At 44.6% G+C, this 18,852-nt stretch overlaps 1 protein-coding gene across 2 annotated transcripts in view; it reads right to left on the bottom strand.

Moving 5' to 3' along the window:
* The window catches only part of bbx (BBX high mobility group box domain containing), a 166,666-nt gene that overhangs the window by 123,347 nt on the left and 24,467 nt on the right, over positions 1-18,852 (bottom strand). The gene's annotated exons all lie outside the window — the stretch shown is intronic.

Here is an 18,852-nt window from a genome sequence, read left to right as displayed (position 1 = left end):
CTGCCGACATCACCACGCACCATGAGCGCATCACAATGTGCTCGTCATGCGTCGTGAAGCGTAAACGATGTCGCGTAAATGACGCGCAAATGACGCCCAAGTGGGACAAGCCCTTAACTCTGGAATTGACTCCTGTAGCTTTGTGACTTTCCTGCTCTTTATTCTGTTGCTCTTCCAATTATTCTTGTATCTGATGCCACTGAAGGGTCGGAGTGGTCTGTTCGATCAGATCGCCCCTTGCTCATTACATACGTGGATGGTTTAAACTGTATTAGGACTTTTGTTTAAAAATAAGGCAATTAGAGCCCAGCCTGGTCAGCGATTTGCACGCCAGCATCCCGAGTTATGGTCAATGGGCAGCAGTCAGGAGCAGGCAGCATGCACGGTATATCCCAGAGCAGCAGAGCCCACATATTCATCGAGCTAGATGACCTGCAGGTTTGCAGTGAGAACCTGGAATACATTGGTTTTATAAAGTTGCTGAGCCAAAAGAAAGTACTTATTTTTCAAATGACATGCTTCACAACCTCAGGATCATCCCCGAGTGTTCCACAGGTGTATTTGTAGGACATTTATAGGAAGCAAGGCAGTTAATTTATGCAGAGCAAGCTCCTGATCACAGCAAGATAATTATGGCCAGATAGCTTGCTTTTGTCATTTGTAAGATGCTGATTGAGGGACAAGTATTGAAAGACTCCTTCCTCTTCATTGAAATAGAATGCAATCATTTACAATCATCAAAGGGGGACAGAACACGCCCTTTGGAAAGAAGTAACTGTAGATCCGGGTTGACCAAGGAAAGGCACAAGGTGCTGGAATAACGAAGCAGGTCAGGAGAAGGTGGAGAGGCGACAGTTTGGGTTGGAACCCTTCTTCAGACTTTGATGCAGTTTAAACCATCCACGAATGTAATGAGAAAGGTGCGATCTGATGGAAGAGACCAGTTCCGATCCTTGAGCGGCATCAGACACTGGAATAAATGGAACAGCTTTAAACCCCTGTCCCACGGTACGAGTTCATTCAAGAGCTCTCCCGAGTTTGCCCTGATTCGAACTCGCAGATTTACGGTAATGGACGCTCGTCGGTACTCAGGGCTCTCGTGGACATTTTTCAACGTGTTGAAAAATCTTCACGAGTCTTCCCGAGCTTATTTGCTGTTAGCGAGTCTTCCCGAGTACCTGCCGTTAGCGTTACGAGCCGCTAAGAGACGTCCCTGAGCTCCGACGTACCCGCTACGTTCATTCTCCGTGCTTACCACGAGCTCGATTTTTTTTTAAAACTCGGGAGAGCTCTTGGGATGAACTCGTACCGTGGGACAGGGCCATTCCAATAAATAAAGAGCAGGCGAGTCTCAAGGCTGTGGAAGTCACTTTGAGCAAGAATAATCTTCAACCATTCATTTCACAGCTCACATTGAAGGCAGCATATCACAGGACAACTTTGCTTTGCAGCACACCCTCTGCATCAGTGTAAACCCTCCACAGTTACCTCCATTAAAACCAAACTACCTTGCAGTATAAATAACAAGTCAGATCAGCTGCATTTCCATGTAAAAATCAGAGATGATCATAGTTTATGCAATACATATATCAAACAGAAATTTTAACTTCAGGGGTATTGTCGTGGAAAGTGAGGTGTAGTGTTCTCACCCACACTACAAATATTACCAAAGGCCTTCCCACATGTCCACACACCACTATCTCCAGAGTCGCACAGGACTATTTACTTCACACCAGTGCTTTTATAATACACAACAAGGTGCCTGTATTATGATAGTTCACCCAATGTTATTGGCTGCTGTTCGTCAATGTAGTTTATCAACCTTTAGAGATGCAGGTAAAACATTATAAAATCAACAGGTTCAAAAATTACAATTCTAAAAAATGTTCACTTTTTAGAGGTGCCAGTACACTTGCCAATGCTCACCGCACAAAAACGCTGCTCAACACTGTCCTTTTCCTCAACTAATCGCCCTCTATGAATTGCATCAACTGGATTATAACATAGAAACATAGAAAATAGGTGCAGGAATAGGCCATTCCGCCCATCGAGCCAGCACCGCCATTCATTGTGATCATGGCTGATCATCCACAATCAGTAGCCCGTGCCTGCCTTCTCCCCATATCCCCTGATTCCACTAGCCCCAAGAGATCGATCTAACTCTCTCTTAAATTCATCCAGTGAATTGGCCTGCACTGCCCTCTGTGGCAGAGAATTCCACAAATTCACAACTCTCTGGGTGAAAAACTTTTTTCTCATCTCAGTTTTAAATGGCCTCCCCTTTATTCTTAGACTGTGGCCCCTGGCTCTGGACTCCCCTAACATTGGGAACATTTTTCCTGCATCTAGATTGTTCAGTCCTTTTATAATTTTATGTTTCTATAAGGTGCCCTCTCATCCTTCTAAACTCCAGTGAATACAAGCCCAATCTTTCCTCATATGACAGTGCCGCCATCCCAGGGATTAACCTCGTGAACCTACACTGCACTCCCTCGACAGAAAGATTATATTATCCCTCTACACTTCTTCCATCCCTATGCCACCTGAGAACTTGTCCAAAATTCAGTTACAAACTGATATAAATAAACAATGTTGAAGTATTTAGGAGAAACTCCGGCAGACTGAACTAGGTTGTTGTACAGTCACAATTTAAATTAGTATCAGAGTTGACTCGGAGGCCTAAATTGCCTGATCATGGTGGTTTATTCTAACACATTCCTAAAGCTTCTAATTACACATCAGGAAGACACAACACACACATTTCCAAATCCCTGCCCAACACATCACTACATCGATGAAAACCAGTGCCTGCAAAATCCTTGCTCTTTTCCTAAAATCTTTTATACCTCTTCCATTCTAACATACTCGATATTTGATGTTGAAACAATCTCTGTCAGCAATTCCAATCTGTCCTTCCAGGCTTGCAATCTATTCTTTCACTCCATAGCACAGCTGAGCCAGTGTGTCGGAAGGAACTGCAGATGCTGGTTTAAACCGAAGATAGATGCAAAAAGCTGGAGCAACTCAGTGGGACAGGTAGCATCTCTGGAGAGAAGGAGTAGGTGACTTCAGTCTGAAGCAGGGTCTCGACCCAAAACGTCACCTATTCCTTTTCTCCAGAGATGCTGCCTGACCCGCTGAGTTGTTAAATATAAGAGCCAGGAACGTGCTGGAAAATACCACGTATTCAATAGAATCAAGTCCAGAACCACCATACATTCACTGCCATATGTATAATCTGCCAGAATTGTCCACCGTCAGATTTTATCCCATGATCATTTACATTTTGGAAGGAAAATACTAACCCCTCAGATGATGTGCTGTGATACACTCATTTCAAAGGCCTCAAGGCTATGTGATGAAGCAAACCAAGCATTATTTCTGTCCTAAAAATGCCCCAAACTCCACAATCATTGCTGCAGTAACCATAATAACGTGCAGGGTTTAGAATATTTAACTTTGATCAATGCCGGAAGTGGCGGCGCTGGTGAACGGCTGCGGCTCGCCTGCAGTCTGTTTGTTTTTACTTTTTTGTGTTATTTTTTTCCGTCTTGTTTAGTTAAGTTTTTGGTTTTTAGGTTTGTGTTATGTATGGGGGGGGGGGGGGGGTTGAAACAGGGCTTTCTGTCTCTCCCTTCGGGGGAATGCGACTTTCTTGTCGTATCCCCTTTCTCTGCCTCCGTCTGCGCTGAGGCCTAATGGCGGAGCTGGCGACTTCGAGGCTCCGGAGGCAGAGCCTGTCAGGACTCGCCCTGGGCTCGCACCCGTGAGGGCGGCTCGGCTCGGGGCTGGAACGGCGCTCCCGTGAGGGGCTGAGACGCTCCCGTGAGGGCGGCCTGGCTCGGGGTTGGAACGGCGCTCCCGTGAGGGGCTGAGACGCTCCCGTGAGGTCGGCCTGGCTCGAGGGTAACGGCGCTCCCGTGAGGGCGGCCCAGCTCGAGGGTAACAGCGCTCCCGTGAGGGCTGCCCAGCTCGAGGGTAACGGCGCTCCTGTGAGGGCTGCCCAGCTCGAGGGTGACGGCGCTCCCGTGAGGGGCTGAGACACTCCCGTGAGGGCGGCCCAGCTCGAGGGTAACGGCGCTCCAGTGAGGGCGGCCCAGCTCGAGGGTAACGCCGCTTCCGTGAGGGGCTGAGACGCTCCCGTGAGAACGGCCTGGCGCAGGGCTGAGACGCTCCCGTGAGGGCGGCCTGGCTCGAGGGTGGAACGGCGCTCACATGAGGGCGACCCGGCTCGGGGCTGGAACGGTGCTCCGGTGGCTGAGACGGCGTTCTGGCGGCAGCGGCCTGAGTCCGGGGTTCGGCCGCGGGCCAGTGGATGACATCGTCAACAGCTGCGTCCGCTGGACTGGAGGGCGGTAGCTTCGACCACCCCGGGCCACGGAGTTTGAACCGGCCCGTTCGCGGAGCTCGGGAGCCGCGGGACTGACTTACCATCGCCCGGTGGAGTATCGCCTCAGCGCAGAGGGAGAAGAGGAGGGAAGAGACAGCAGCCCTAAGATTTTTGCCTCCATCACAGTGAGGAGGTGCTTGGTGGACTCACTGTGGTGGATGTTAGTTTGTGTTTACTGTCTGTTCTGTTGTTTATTATTGTATGTATGGCTGCAGGTAACGACATTTCGTTCAGACCGTAAGGTCTGAATGACAAATTCAGGAATGACAAATAAAGGATCTAATTCTAATACCCCATGGTTACATAAATAATGCTAGTTTCCAACCCTTGACCTCTCAAAGTGCGTAGGGTTGCACGTTCAACTTTACAACAACTTTTACCAGTGATATTGTGAGGAAGAGCCGATCCTGGACTGACTGGACTCTGGTTCTGTACACGGGGGGGAAATGGAGGAGGACTGGCCATATTTTTGTGCCTTCCACCACAGTGATGAATGCTGTGGTGGATGTTTGTGTTACAGTTTTATTGTGTGTTCTTTATTATTGTACTGCTGCTGACAACCCAAATTTCTACCAACCCTGGTTGTGTGGCAATAAATTATATCTATCTATCTATCTATCTATATTGCTCAGGAACTGACGATTCTGTTTACAATGAAGTGAATGTGCATGTTCAGCCGAGTTACAAGGCCACATGGAAATCATTCCATTTAGCTCCATGACCACCTCTGGTCTTTAATGTCCATATTCAGCTGGCTAGGCGAACAACTTCTACAATCCACTGCTCAGGTGAATCTTTCTTCTAAATCTTCAAATCCTTCAATAAGATCTAAATGAAAGATATGAATTGAATATTCTGCTGGCATTTACCAGTGTAGATGCAAAATTTTTGAACGTTGACAGATTCTATTCAGTAAATCTCTCCTTGCAGCCAAATGGTAGAGCATTAATTTGCCGAGATTCCCAAGAAACCTGCCCAGTGCAGAATCTGCAAACTCATCTAGTCTAATACACATCTTACAACCGTGAGGAAAATAGGAAAATTACTATTTATTTTGAAGTCATATTTAAAACAGGAGTACTTTTCATTGTGCATTTTGCATACTTTTTGAATGATTCAAGATTCAAGAGTTTATTGTCATGTGTCCCAGAGGACAATGAAATTCTTGCTTTGCTTCAGCACAACAGAATACAGCAGGCATAAATAAATACAGAACAGATCAGTGTGACCATATACCATTGAATATGTATATACACACACACACAAATAAGCAGAAAAAGTGCAATGGGCTATTAATGTTCAGAGTTTTGTTTGAGTTGAGTTTAAAAGCCTGATGTCTGTGGAGAAGCAGCTATTCCTGAACCTGGGTGTTGCAGATTTCAGGCTCCTGTACCTTCTACCTGAAGGTAGCAGGGAGATGAGTGTGTGGCCAGGATGGTGTGGGTCCTTGATGATGCTGCCAGCCTTTTTGAGGCAGCGACTGTGATAGATCCCCTCGATGGTAGGGAGGTCAGAGCCGATGATGGACTGGGCAGTGTTTACTACTTTTTGTGGTCTTTTCCGGTCCTGGGCACTCAAGTTGCCGAACCAAGTCACAATGCAGCCGGTCAGCATGCTCTCTACTGTGCATGACTGTGGATATTGAAGCCCTGGGGGCATGAACATTGAATTCCCCCAATTTTGTTAGCCCTTGCTGTCTCCTCCCCTATCTCTCCCTCAGCCCTCGGGCTCCTCCTCCTCCTTTTTCATTTCTTCTCTCTCTCCCCTCCCCTCCCCCCCCCCCCCCCCCCCCCCACCCCCCATCAGTCTGAGGAAGGGTTTTGGCCCGAAACATTGCCTATTTCCTTCTCTCCATAGATGCTGCTGCACCCACTGAGTTTCACCAGCATTTTGTGTACCTATGGGTATTGAAAGCCTGTCACCTTTATTGGACAGCATTGCTAGAGGCATGGCTTTGCCTCCTGTCAACGGTCTGCTCAGCAATGCTCTGGCGGGTCTCGTTTCTGCCGACCCAAAGGATCTGACTAAACTGCACAAGGCCCAGACCAAGCAAGTGGATCAATGGGAGAGGCAAGCACCAAGTGCACTCCGCTAAACGCACCGTGGTAAGAGATTATCCCCGTGTCTCAGCACTCGCGCTTGAAAGTCTCACAAGTATCCCAACTTCCAGCCACAGGTCCCCACTAAATACACCAAAAATCACCCTGTTTTGACTCAAAGTTGGAAAATAAATTAACACAGACTGAAGTTGGATGGCCTTCTGTATTTAAATGGAAAGATTGTTAAAATTTAACTTTACCTCATCATACAAATATGCCGCAACTTTGTAGGAGCGTAAAATACATCCATAGTTTCAACTGTGTATGTGCCTGGCACAAATATAGGTGTTCAATGTGGAAACTGTGCCAATTTGGTAATAAATCAATTACTAACACAACAAGTAATCGTGTAACTTTGGTTAAAATTAAAATCGCCTCATGTTAATTTAACATCTGTATCAGTAATTTTGTTCATTAAATTAATTTGAGAACAATTAATTTAACCCCATTTACATTGAAGCTATGCTACTTAAACGGCTGGCATGCACACTACATTGTGTCCTCGCTGTGATCCACAACCTCCTGTCTCCAACACAGGCTTGAGTCTTTCCCCTCGAAAGTCAGGGTCTCGGTTACTCTTAGCTTCCAAGCTGCAGGATCATTCCAGGCTCCGTATTTCTGATCTCTCCCACAGCTCAGTTTCCATTTCACCGCTGGACATCCAAGTTCCCTTATCGAGGGAAAATCTCTTCAGCTTTTCCTTCAGTCCACAGGACCTGGCACAAGCAGAGAGAGGTCTATAAGAAGTCCAGATACGACCTTGGTAAGGCCATCAAAAAGGCCAAAGGGGACTTCTGTTCTAAGCTGGAGGATGAGACGGATGTTCGGCAACTGTGGCAGGGCTTGAATGCCATCACCTCCTACAAGGCGAAATCAGGAGGCAGCTCAAATGACAGTGAAGCATCACTCCCTGAAGAGCTCAATGCGTTTTACGCACGGTTCGATAGGGAGAACACTGATGTGTCTTCCCGAGCCCCATTCGCCCTGATGGTATTATAGTTGCAGTCACAAACGCTGACGTCAGAAGATCCTTCAGGGCAGTGACCGCTCGGAAAGCGCCTGTACCTGATGGTATATCCGGTCGTGTTCTCAAAACCTGTGCAGACCAACTGGCTGGAATTTTAACGGACATTTTCAATCTCTCACTTCTGAGGTATGAGGTTCCCACCTGTTTTAAGAGGGCATCAATAATACCGGTGCCCGAGAAGAGTAAGGTGACGTGCCTGAATAACTATCGACCAGTGGCACTAATGTCTGTGGTGATGAAGTGCTTTGAGAGGTTGATTATGGCACATATCAACTCCTACCTTGACAAGAACCTCGACCCACTACAGTTCGCTTACCGCCACAACAGATCAACGGTGGATGTGATCTCACTGGCTCTCCACTCCGCACTGGACCACTTGGACAATAAAAACACTTACGTCAGGCTGTTGTTTATAGACTACAGCTCGGCGTTTAATAACATCATCCCTTCCAAGTTGGTTACCAAGCTCATGGAACTGGGCCTCTGCGCATCCCTCTGCAATTGGATCCTCGACATGGTTCTTGGTTTCTTGGTCCTCCAAAATATTCCAAATTGGAATTTAAACTGGAGGTAGTGAGGGAGGACTTAAGCTAGAAAGGGTTTTTGGGAAGAAAGAGTTACCTTAAATTTAGTTACATCTGGTTGGGTAACTATGGTAGGGTGAAGATTATTCCATACTTTAATTGTGCAGGGGAAGAACGAATTGCTGTACACATCTGTCTTGGTAGCTGGAATCTCAAATCGGATCGAATGCCCTCGTCTGCTCCTAATTGGTTTGGGTTTGGTTTAGGTCTTATAGTCTATGTCGAGCTGACCATTTAACATTTTGTAAAAACAGGTCAAACGGTGAGCTTCACGTCTGTCTTGGAGAGGGTTCCACCCCAGTGAATTCAGAAGTTTGGTAACACTCGCTTCTCTCTCATAGGTGTTAGTAACAAATCGAGCTGCCTGTCTTTGGACACGTTCGATGGAAGAAATGTTTTTATTTGTGTATGGGTCCCATGCTTCAACTGCGTAGTCCAAATGAGGTCTAACGAGGGTGAAGTATAGCTTCTCCTTGACAGAAGTTGAACAATGATGAAAGTTGCGCCTCAGAAAATTTAGGACACCTGTTGCTTTTACCGTTGCATGATGAGTCTGACCATTAAAACGCAGATCATTCTGCAATTTGATGCCAAGATACTTGGTTTGTTTGAATTCTTCAAGGGTGGCACCAAGTATATTATAAGATGTTTCGCCTGGATTCCTCTTTCTGGTGACACGCATGGTTTCACATTTGGAAGGGTTGAACTGCATGCCCCATTGTTGTGAACACTCAACCATTGTATCAAGATCCTTTTGGAGAGCATCTACATCATCAGCTGACTTAATTGGACGGTACAGCAAACAATCATCAGCGAATGGTCTGGTCGTACTTGCGACTTTTTCATGGATGTCATTTATGTAAAGCAAAAACAGATGTGGGCCAAGTACTGTGCCCCGAGGTGTACCACTCAACACTGGACGCCAATCGGAGCTCTTTCCGTTCTCACACACGCGCTGAAGACGTTTTGTCAGGAAACTGGAAATTCACCGTTTCGTGTTGGAACGAATACCATAGAAGTCAAGCTTCCGAAGCAGTCTCTGGTGTGGGATGACATCAAATGCTTTAGAAAAGTCCAGCACAACTAAATCCGTGATGACGTTACTATCAAGGTGCTTGGCCAGGTCATTTGTCGTCAGGAGACTCACGTGATCTATGCCTCCTAAATGCATGTTGGTTGTCAGCAAGAATGTTATGTTTGCCCACGTGTCTCATCAGATTACTATCAATTAAATGCTCCAGCAGTATGCAGCAAGTACTTGTTAATGAAACAGGATGATAATTCGCTGGGTTGGTGGTTGAACCCTTCTTAAAATGAGGAGTGATGTTAGCCTTTCTCCAATCCAGCAGAACATCACCTGGAAAATGAACTGCAAAACTGGAGCCAGTTCTTCGGCTGCGATCTTGAGGGCTTGATTCTGTATCTGATCTGGTCCAATTGTTTTTGTGGTATTGATGTTGATCAATTACTTCTTGACACCTTCAACCTCAATTTTAATAGCAGGCATATCAGCATACGGGCTGGCCGGTAGGACTGGAAATGATGCAGGCTTCACATCTTCCCGGGAGAAAACGTGTTGAAATTGGTTTGCAAGAGCTTCTGCTTTCGCCTGGTCCTCAGTGATCAGACAGTTGTTCACTTTAAGCATCTGGACACCAGTGTTGTCTGTCCGTCTGGATTTCACATACTTCCAAAAAGCCTTGGGTTGCTCTCCCCCAAGAATAGAAGAAACATGTTGTCTATGAGCACTCCTAATTGCACGATCGACTTGCTTTCGCACCCTAGTAAAATTGTCTCAGTCCAGTTTTGTACCCCTTTTTTTTGGCACGGATATAAAACTTCTTTCTTACTGCAGAGACGTTTCAGTTTTGCCGAAAACCAAGGAGGACGCATACGGCCCTTAATGAGTTTTTGAGGAACATGATTTGTAACAATATTATTTAAAGAGTTTCTCAGCCACACCCAGTTGTCTTTTACGGATCTTTTATCTGGTTGCAGGTTGAAGAAATCTTTTCCCAGTTTTGTTTGCTAAGTCTTTAAATTCCTCGCTGTTCACTCTTCTCCAGAGGGAAATTTTACGCGGTGGTTTTGAAGGAACTTTAAGCTTTGTGTGCCGTTTTGCTTGGATAATATAATGATCGCTAATTCCAGCACACGATGAAACTCCGAAATTAAATCTGGATGTGAAGTGAACAATAAATCGAAAGTATTTTCGGTGCCACTTGTCTCATCACGCCTGGTAGGGAAAGTGACTTTTTGGGACAGGTGATTTTCCAGAGTAAGGTCAGCTAGGGCTTCCTGGAGAGCCCCTTTTGGTTCGCTTTGTATGCCGTCAGACCAATCTACACCCGGGACATTGAAATCGCCCCCCAGGATGATAAGTGGAGAGCGTGACGAGGCGTTAATTTTGGAGATGTTTGATCCAAGATCTAAAAGAGGGTCCGTTTTCATGTCAGGTGGTCGGTAAAAGCTTCCGATCTGTAACGACTGACCCTCGAGTGTAGCTTGACACCAGATTTGCTCAGAGTCGCTGTCTAAGTCAGTTCTTTCAAAACAAGGAATGGTATTGTTAAATCCGATGAAGCCACCGCCTCCATGCGAGTTTCTGTCCTTTCTAAAAATTTGGAGGTGAGACATCCTCATCCACAGGCCAGTCTGTTTGAATTGGCACAAACACTTCATCCTCAGAAGCAATCAGTACGGGACCACCTCAAGGCTGAGTGCTCAGCCCCCTGCTTTACTCACTCTATACCCATGACTGCGTAGCCGGTCACAGTGCGAATTCCATCATCATGTTCGCCGCGGACACCACTGTTGTTGGACAAATCACAGATGGGAACGAGTAATAGTATAGAAGTGAGATCGACCCACTGACCAAATGGCACCAGCACAACAACCTGGTTCTCAACATCTGTAAGACCAAGCAACTGATTGTGGACTTTGGTAGGGGAAGGATGAGGACCCACAATCCTGTTTACATCAATGGGACGATGGTGGAGAGGGTCAATAATTTCAGATTCCTGGGCGTGCATATTTCCAAAGATCTTTCCTGGACCCAGCACACCGAGGCAATTATAAAGAAGGCAGATCAGCGACTCTACTTCCTGAGAAGATTACGGAGATTCGGCATGTCGAAGAGGATTCTCCTAAATTTCTACAGGTGCACAGTCGAGAGCATTCTGACTGGTTGCATCGTGGCCTGGTTCGGCAACTTGAACGTCCAGGAGCGAAAAAGACTACAAAAAGTTGTGACCACTGCCCAGTCCATCACCGGCTTTGACCACCCCACCGTCGAAAGGATCTATCGTAGTCGCTGCCTCAAAAAGTCAGCCAACATCATCAAAGACCCACACCATCCTGACCGCACAATCATTTCACCATTGCCATTAGGAAGAAGGTACAGGAGCCTGGAAACTAACGTCCAGGTTCAGGAACAGCTGCTTCCCCACAGCCATCAGGCTGTGGGGAAGCACTCTGTTTATGAGCTCTGAACTGCAAAAGACTATATTATTATTGTACTATCTTTGTTATTTATTGAACTTTTTCTTTCTCTACTCCCGTTAGGTACTATGTTTACATATTCCCATATTCTGTTGTGCTGCATTGTCCCATCCGGGACATATGACAATTAAACACTCTTGGTTCTTGAAGTGAAAAATACAGCAGATGCTGGAAATCTAAAACAAAACCAGAAAACACTGGAGGTACAGTAAGCATGGAGATTTGCCTGCACGGGATCCTGGCATGGAGATTTGCCTGCACGGGATCCTGGCTCGTTCCCAGTGGTACCACTCTTCCCAAAAGCCATCCAAGTGCCCGCCAGAAGCAAGCTCTGGCTTTACTCTTGGTCTCACGACATGCAGAATGTGTCTCCTGCACAGAGTTCTTCCCCAACCAGTCCACAGTCCTTTGTGCATTCTCACAACTCCTTCCCATCACTTCAGCACCTATTTAATTTAGTACAGTTTAGAGATACAGCGCGGAAACAGGCCCTTCGGCCCACCGAGTCCGCACCGACCAGCGATCCCCGCACATTAACACTATCCTACACACTCCAGGGAAACTTTTTTATATTTTTATACCAAGCCAATTAACCTACAAACCTGTACGTCTTTGGAGCGTGGGAGGAAACCGAAGATCTCGGAGGAAACCCACGTGATCACGGGGAGAACGTACAAACTCCGGGCAGAGTAGCACCCGTAGTCGGGATCAAACCGGGCTCTGGCACAGCAAGGCAGCAACTCTTCCGCTGCGCCACCATACCGACCTATGATACAGCGTGGAAACAGGCCCTTCAGCCCAACTTGCCTACAACAACCAGCATGCACCATCTACACCAATCCCACCTGTTTGCACTTTGCCCATATCCCTCTAAATCTTTCCTGTCCCTGTACCTGTCGAAATGTTTCTTAAACATTGTGATAGTAATATTACTAGGACTCGCAACAAAGACAATGACTGCTTTGTCTTTTTCAGAGTTGATTGCAAGGAGCCACAGCTGAGGTTGGTTGCTGTCAGCTGCGAGATGAGTAGACACTGTTTGCTGTTACAGATGAAAATCCAACAATGCTGTGGTGTGAACTTCACAACTGCAAATTGCACCATTTATGGAATTTACAAAAACTGAGATTGTGATGTTAAAATCTAGTCGGGCTATTTCTGGGCCCCCATTCATTTGAATGCTAGTTGTACAGTGTGATATGGGGAAAGTGAGAAATATCTATCTTTGTTTCTGGTTCAATGATTTTGATCATTAGCAAGTGATTTTGTGTGCATTCAATTACATTTTTATTATAAAAGGTTCAAATAATTTTTAAAGTGCCAGACTGTATCTTTCTTTGTAAATCAGTAAATCCTTGTGTCTTCAAATAATTTACTATTTTTACAGTTTGAATAACCGTTAAAGGAATGCAGAATGCCAAAGTCATTTAAAAATGTAAAATCTACGATGGCCCTACCTTCCTGTCAGAGTACAGAGGCGAGTTTTCATAATCACACTTCCCGAGGCCTGTTCTCTGCTCAAGTCCCTCTGCATCTTGCCAGACTCCACAAACACAGTGATCCAGCAAGAATTCCCTGCACATTTGCACTGAATTACTATGGTCACAGAGAAGGTGCAGGCTTCAGGCTGGATCCGACAATGTTCAGCCCTTTAAAGGAATACCAATGGCACACATTCTTTTTTCTTGACTATTAGTTTGAAGCTATTTTGCCTTCATCTGCAATAACTTCTCCAGCAGGTGTCAAAATGTAAATTTGTAAGTTCTTTGTACTATTCTTTCTGCATTTGCAGCCACCACAGTTACAAAACAAATCACTTAAAGTGAGTCATGGGTCACTTCTCTCTGTGCAGCCAGAATTTGATCAAACTCCCTTTACAAGTTTGCAGATAACATCACCATCTCGAACAATGACGACAGAGCACATGAGAGAGAGCTTAAGGGCCTGTCCCACTGTACGAGGTAATTCAAGAGTTCCTCTGAGTTTTCCCGATTCCAACTCGGAGAATGTCCATAGCGGGTCCGTAGGAGTTCGTGGATATCTCGTAGTGGCTCATATGAGTAAAAAAGTAACCATTCTTTTTCATCGCGTGTATTTTTGTTACTCGTGGACATTTTTCACAGTGTTGAAAAAACGTCACGAGTTTACCGGATTTCCCGAGTACCTACCGTTAGCATTACAAGCCGCTACGAGAAATCCACGAACTCCTACGGACCCGCTACGGACATTCTCCGAGTTCGAATCAGGGGAAAACGCGGGAGAACTCTTGAGTTACCTCGTACAGTGGGACAGACCCTTTAATAACATGGCGTCAAGCCAACAACTTCTCAGTCACTATCAGCAAATGAAGGAGGGAGCCACTGACTAGAGGAAGCGTGGAGGAGTACATGCCCCAATCAGCAATGGTGCCGAGGTGGAGATAGTCGAGTGCATTGTTCTTAGGTGTAAATATGACCAGCAATTTGTCATGGTTCAACTACTTCAAAGCTACATTAAAAAAACATACTACTTTCTTATAAGAGGAAGGTGATGAGTCTTTCCAATTTCTACAGATGCACCATTGAAAGCATCTTCTCAGGATGCATCACAACTTGGTTTGCCAACTGCCCAGCCCAAGACCACAAGAACTTGCAGACAGATGTGGACGCAGTCCAGTCCACAATGCAAACCAACTTCCACACATCGACTCCATCTACACTTGACACTGCCTCTGGAACACACCCAACATAATCAAGGACCACTCACACCCTGGACATCCCCTCTTCTCCCTTATCTTGTCAGACATAAGGTACAAAACTTTGAAAGCTTACCACCAGATTCAAAAGCAGTTTCTGCCCCACTGGAATCAGACTCTCGAGCAGATTTGTGATCCCCAATCTATATTAGTGCAGGTTTTGCTCGTTTTTTATCTGCACTTTCTCTGCAGCTGTAGCACGATATAGTCTACCCTGTTTACTGTTGCTTTTTGCACTCTGATATGCTCATGTATCGTTTGAATGGATTTACTTATGATATCATTTGACTGGATAGCACGTAAAGAACCTTTTTTCACTCTATTTCGGTACACGTGACAATAAATAGCAATGTCCAAGTGTCAGAAATCAGAAGACCATATGCATGCTACCAGATATCATGCATTCAACACATACAGTGCCCTCCATAATGTTTGGGACAAAGACCCATCATTTATTTATTTGCCACTGTACTCCACAATTTGAGATTTGTAATAGAAAAAATCACATGTGGTTAAAGTGCACATTGTCAGATTTTATTAAAGGGTATTTTTATACATTATGTTTTCACCATATAGAAATTACAGTTGTGTTTATACATAGTCCCCTCCATTTCAGGGCACCATAATGTTTGGGACACATGGTTTCACAGGTGTTTGTAATTGCCCTGGTGTGTTTAATTGCCTCCTTAATGCAGGTATAAGAGAGCTCTCAGCACCTAGTCTTTCCTCCAGTCTTTCCATCACCTTTGGAAACTTTTATTGCTGTTTATCAACATGTTGTGCCAATGAAAGTCAAAGAAGCCATTATGCGACTGAGAAACAAGAATAAAACTGTTAGAGACATCAGCCAAACCTTAGGCTTACCAAAATCAACTGTTTGGAACATCATTAAGAAGAAAGAGAGCACTGGTGAGCTTACTAATCGCAAAGGGACCGGCAGGCCAAGGAAGACCTCCACAGCTGATGACAGAAGAATTCTCTCTGTAATAAAGAAAAATCCCCAAACACCTGTCTGACAGATTAGAAACACTCTTCAGGAATCAGGTGTGGATTTGTCAATGACCACTGTCCGCAGAAGATTTCAAGAACAGAAATACAGAGGCTACACTGCAAGATGCAAACCATTGGTTAGCTGCAAAAATAGGATGGCCGGATTACAGTTTGCCAAGAAGTACTTAAAAGAACAACCACGGTTCTGGAAAAAGGTCTTGTGGACAGATGAGACGAAGATTAACCTAAATCAGAGTGATGGCAATAGCAAAGTATGGAGGAGAGAAGGAACTGCCCAAGATCCAAAGCATACCACCTCATCTGTGAAACACGGTGGTGGGGATGTTATGGCCTTGGCATGTAGGGCTGCTGAAGGTACAGGCTCACTTATCTTTATTGATGATACAACTGTTGATGGTAGTAGCATAATGAATTCTGAAGTGTATAGACACATCCTATCTGCTCAAGTTCAAACAAATGCCTCAAAACTCATTGGCCGGCGGTTCATTCTACAGCAAGACAAGGATCCCAAACATACTGCTAAAGCAACAAAGGAGTTTTTCGAGGCTAAAAAATGGTCAATTCTTGAGTGGCCAAGTCAATCACCTGATCTGAACCCAATTAAGCATGCCTTTAATATGCTGAAGAGAAAACTGAAGGTGACTAGCCCCCAAACAAGCATAAGCTAAAGATGGCTGCAATACAGGCCTGGTAGAGCATCACCAGAGAAGACACCCAGCAACTGGTGATGTCCATGAATCGCAGACTTCAAGCAGTCATTGCATGCAACGGATATACACCAAAATACCAAACACGACTACTTTCATTTACATGACATTGCTGTGTCCCAAACATTATGGTGCCCCAAAATGGGGGGGACTATGAAACACTGCTGAAATTTCTACATGGTGAAACCAAAATGTATAAAAATGGCCTTTATTCAAATTTGATGTACCAAAAGGCCATCATTGTCCAAAATGGAAAAGATCAAATTCAATCACAATGCGCTTGCTAATCAACAGCACATAAACCTGTATGTACCAAACAAACTCATTGACCATTGTCGTAAACTTGTTACTCAAGGTGTACACTCCAACTAGTCTCGCCAACTTGCAGTACTCTGACACCAACTTCCATTGACATTTAATACGTAATAATCCAGGTAATATTGAATTACAGTGGTAATGATGGTAAAGCTGCTGATATCAGGAATTCTGCACACGCAAAGTTTAATGCTGAAATCTCAAACTTTCTGCCAGGGATTCAGTGCATTTGTGGTCTGCAGTTTGCATCCTTCTCCACTGCTATCACAAAGAGTCATCCTTGGACGTGAATTTTCAGGGAACGGGAAAGCAGTGGTGCCTTATGTGCTCGATTAGAATTCCAATGGCTACCGATCAATAGTTACTCCATGGTAGCTGGTGTCTATTTAGTTAAATATATATGATTGTTTAATATATTTCCTTGCATAAGTCTTTCAATGGGTAAAACTTTGATTTTTAAATATACTTGAAGCTGTGTCACACGGTACGAGTTCATTCCACAAGTTCTCCCGAGTTTGCCCTGATTCGAACTTGGAGATTTACGGTAATGGCCACTTGTCGGTACTCGGGGCTCTCGTGAACATTTTTCATCATGTTGAAAAATCTTCACGAGTCTTCCCATGCTTACCTGCCGTTAGCGAGTCTTCCCGAGTACCTGCCGTTAGCGCTAAGAGACGTCCCCGAGCTCCGACGTACCCGCTACGTTCATTCTCCGTGCTTACCACGAGTTTGATTTTTTTTTTAAACTCGGGAGAGCTCTTGGAATGAACTCGTACCCTGGGAAAGGGCTATTATGTTCCTTTGACTTTGAACATATTAAACTTTAAATTCATTCAATAGTTAACACTTTGGATCATGTTTAAAATGTGAATAAAGTGTGCTATTAGCTACCTGGTTTGAGCTGAGCAAGTTCCTCCCTGTGAAGGGCCATGCAAACATTTGCCGAGTACCAGGGATTCTTCTCACACAACAGCAAAGGTCTGGAAACGAGAGGCTTTTCCCATAACGATGACTGAAACTGAATGAATTTGCTGATGGCGGCAGATTCTGGACCACTGAATCGTCCGCCCAACTACTTATTATTTAAATTGTTGGGTAAATCCATCGACAACCAATTACGTCTCGTAATTGTTACATACTCCATTTTTCATTTTAAGATGTAATAATTGCTGAGTGCATTGACAAGTAATTAATATTTGGGACTGCTTGTCTGGCTTCTTCCATGGTGGTCTGGCAAGAAAGGATAACTTCATTCACCCTGTACCTTGTGTATGATGTTGTTACAAAATGGAAAAACAAACTCCAATTCAACCTTAATTGGGAGGTATAGGTCAGCGTGGTGAGCCAACTTTGGTATCATTCAGCCTTCAACCTGAGGAAAGCAATGGACTGTTCCTTAACGAGGAGTCAAACCAAGAGGTTACGTTTTCTTAGCATACAGATCCCAAAACCAAATTATCTCCAGTATTGTAATGCTAATGGTTTTTGTTTCAAACTGCATTAATAAAAGGGCATATTATGTGTTTAAATTTGTTTGTTCGTCATCCGAGAATTGTGAGGCGAAAATTAACAGTTTTGCAAATCTGCGCTGGAACAATAGTAGACAACTAGGGAGTCATTTCAAGACCATTTCAAGATGTGTTTGGATGATAAGAAGCAGATAATGGAGTTCTATGTTTAGGAAAACCTAACCACCCAAAATTAGGTTTCAAGGTATAGCCCAAAAGATCCTGATTTTATGCAAATTCCATGTGCGGTTCCATTCAATTTTAAGTGGTCTTGTGTCATGTTGTGAAGTCCCTTCAGTAATTGCTAGTGTAGTTTGTTTTCTATACATATTTACTGCAAAGAAAGTCATTAAGGGGAAAGTAACAGGTAATAATTCCCAATTGCCGAGCATTAATTGGTTGGCCAGATTATATTTTGTTTTCCTAGCAGTTTATGATGATTTTATAGCTATTTTATCACCCAAATAAACTTACAATAACCAAAAGTGATCTCGCGTGAATTTCCTTTTTCGAAGCCAAGCAGTGCAAAACACACTGATTAACTCACCCTCGCAAAATAAAGAAATAGTAACATTTCAAAATCAAAATCTTCAGAACAAAACTCTTAGTTTAGTTTATTGTCACGGGTGCCGAGGTACAGTGAAAAGCTTTTGTTGCGTGCTAACCAGTCAGCGGAAAGACGGCATGATTACAATCGAGACATCCACAGTGGACAGATACATGATAAAGGAAATAACATGAATAAAGTTTAGTGCAGATAAAGTCCAGTAAAGTCTGATCAAAGATAGTCCCGGGGGTCTCCAATGAAATAGATAGTAGCTCAGGACTGCTCTCTAGTTGTTGGTAGGATGGTTCAGTTGCCTGATAACAGCTGGGAAGAAACTGTCCCTGAATCTGGAGGTATGCATTGTCACACTTTTCAGTACCTTTTGCCCGAATGGGGGAAGGGAGAAGGGAGAAGGGAGAAGGGGGAATG

Source organism: Amblyraja radiata, chromosome 14, assembly GCF_010909765.2.
Source record: "Amblyraja radiata isolate CabotCenter1 chromosome 14, sAmbRad1.1.pri, whole genome shotgun sequence".
In the NCBI taxonomy this organism is placed as follows: Eukaryota; Metazoa; Chordata; class Chondrichthyes; order Rajiformes; family Rajidae; genus Amblyraja; species Amblyraja radiata.
Note: the sequence above shows the minus strand (reverse complement) of the source record. Positions and strands in the feature narration are given on the sequence as shown.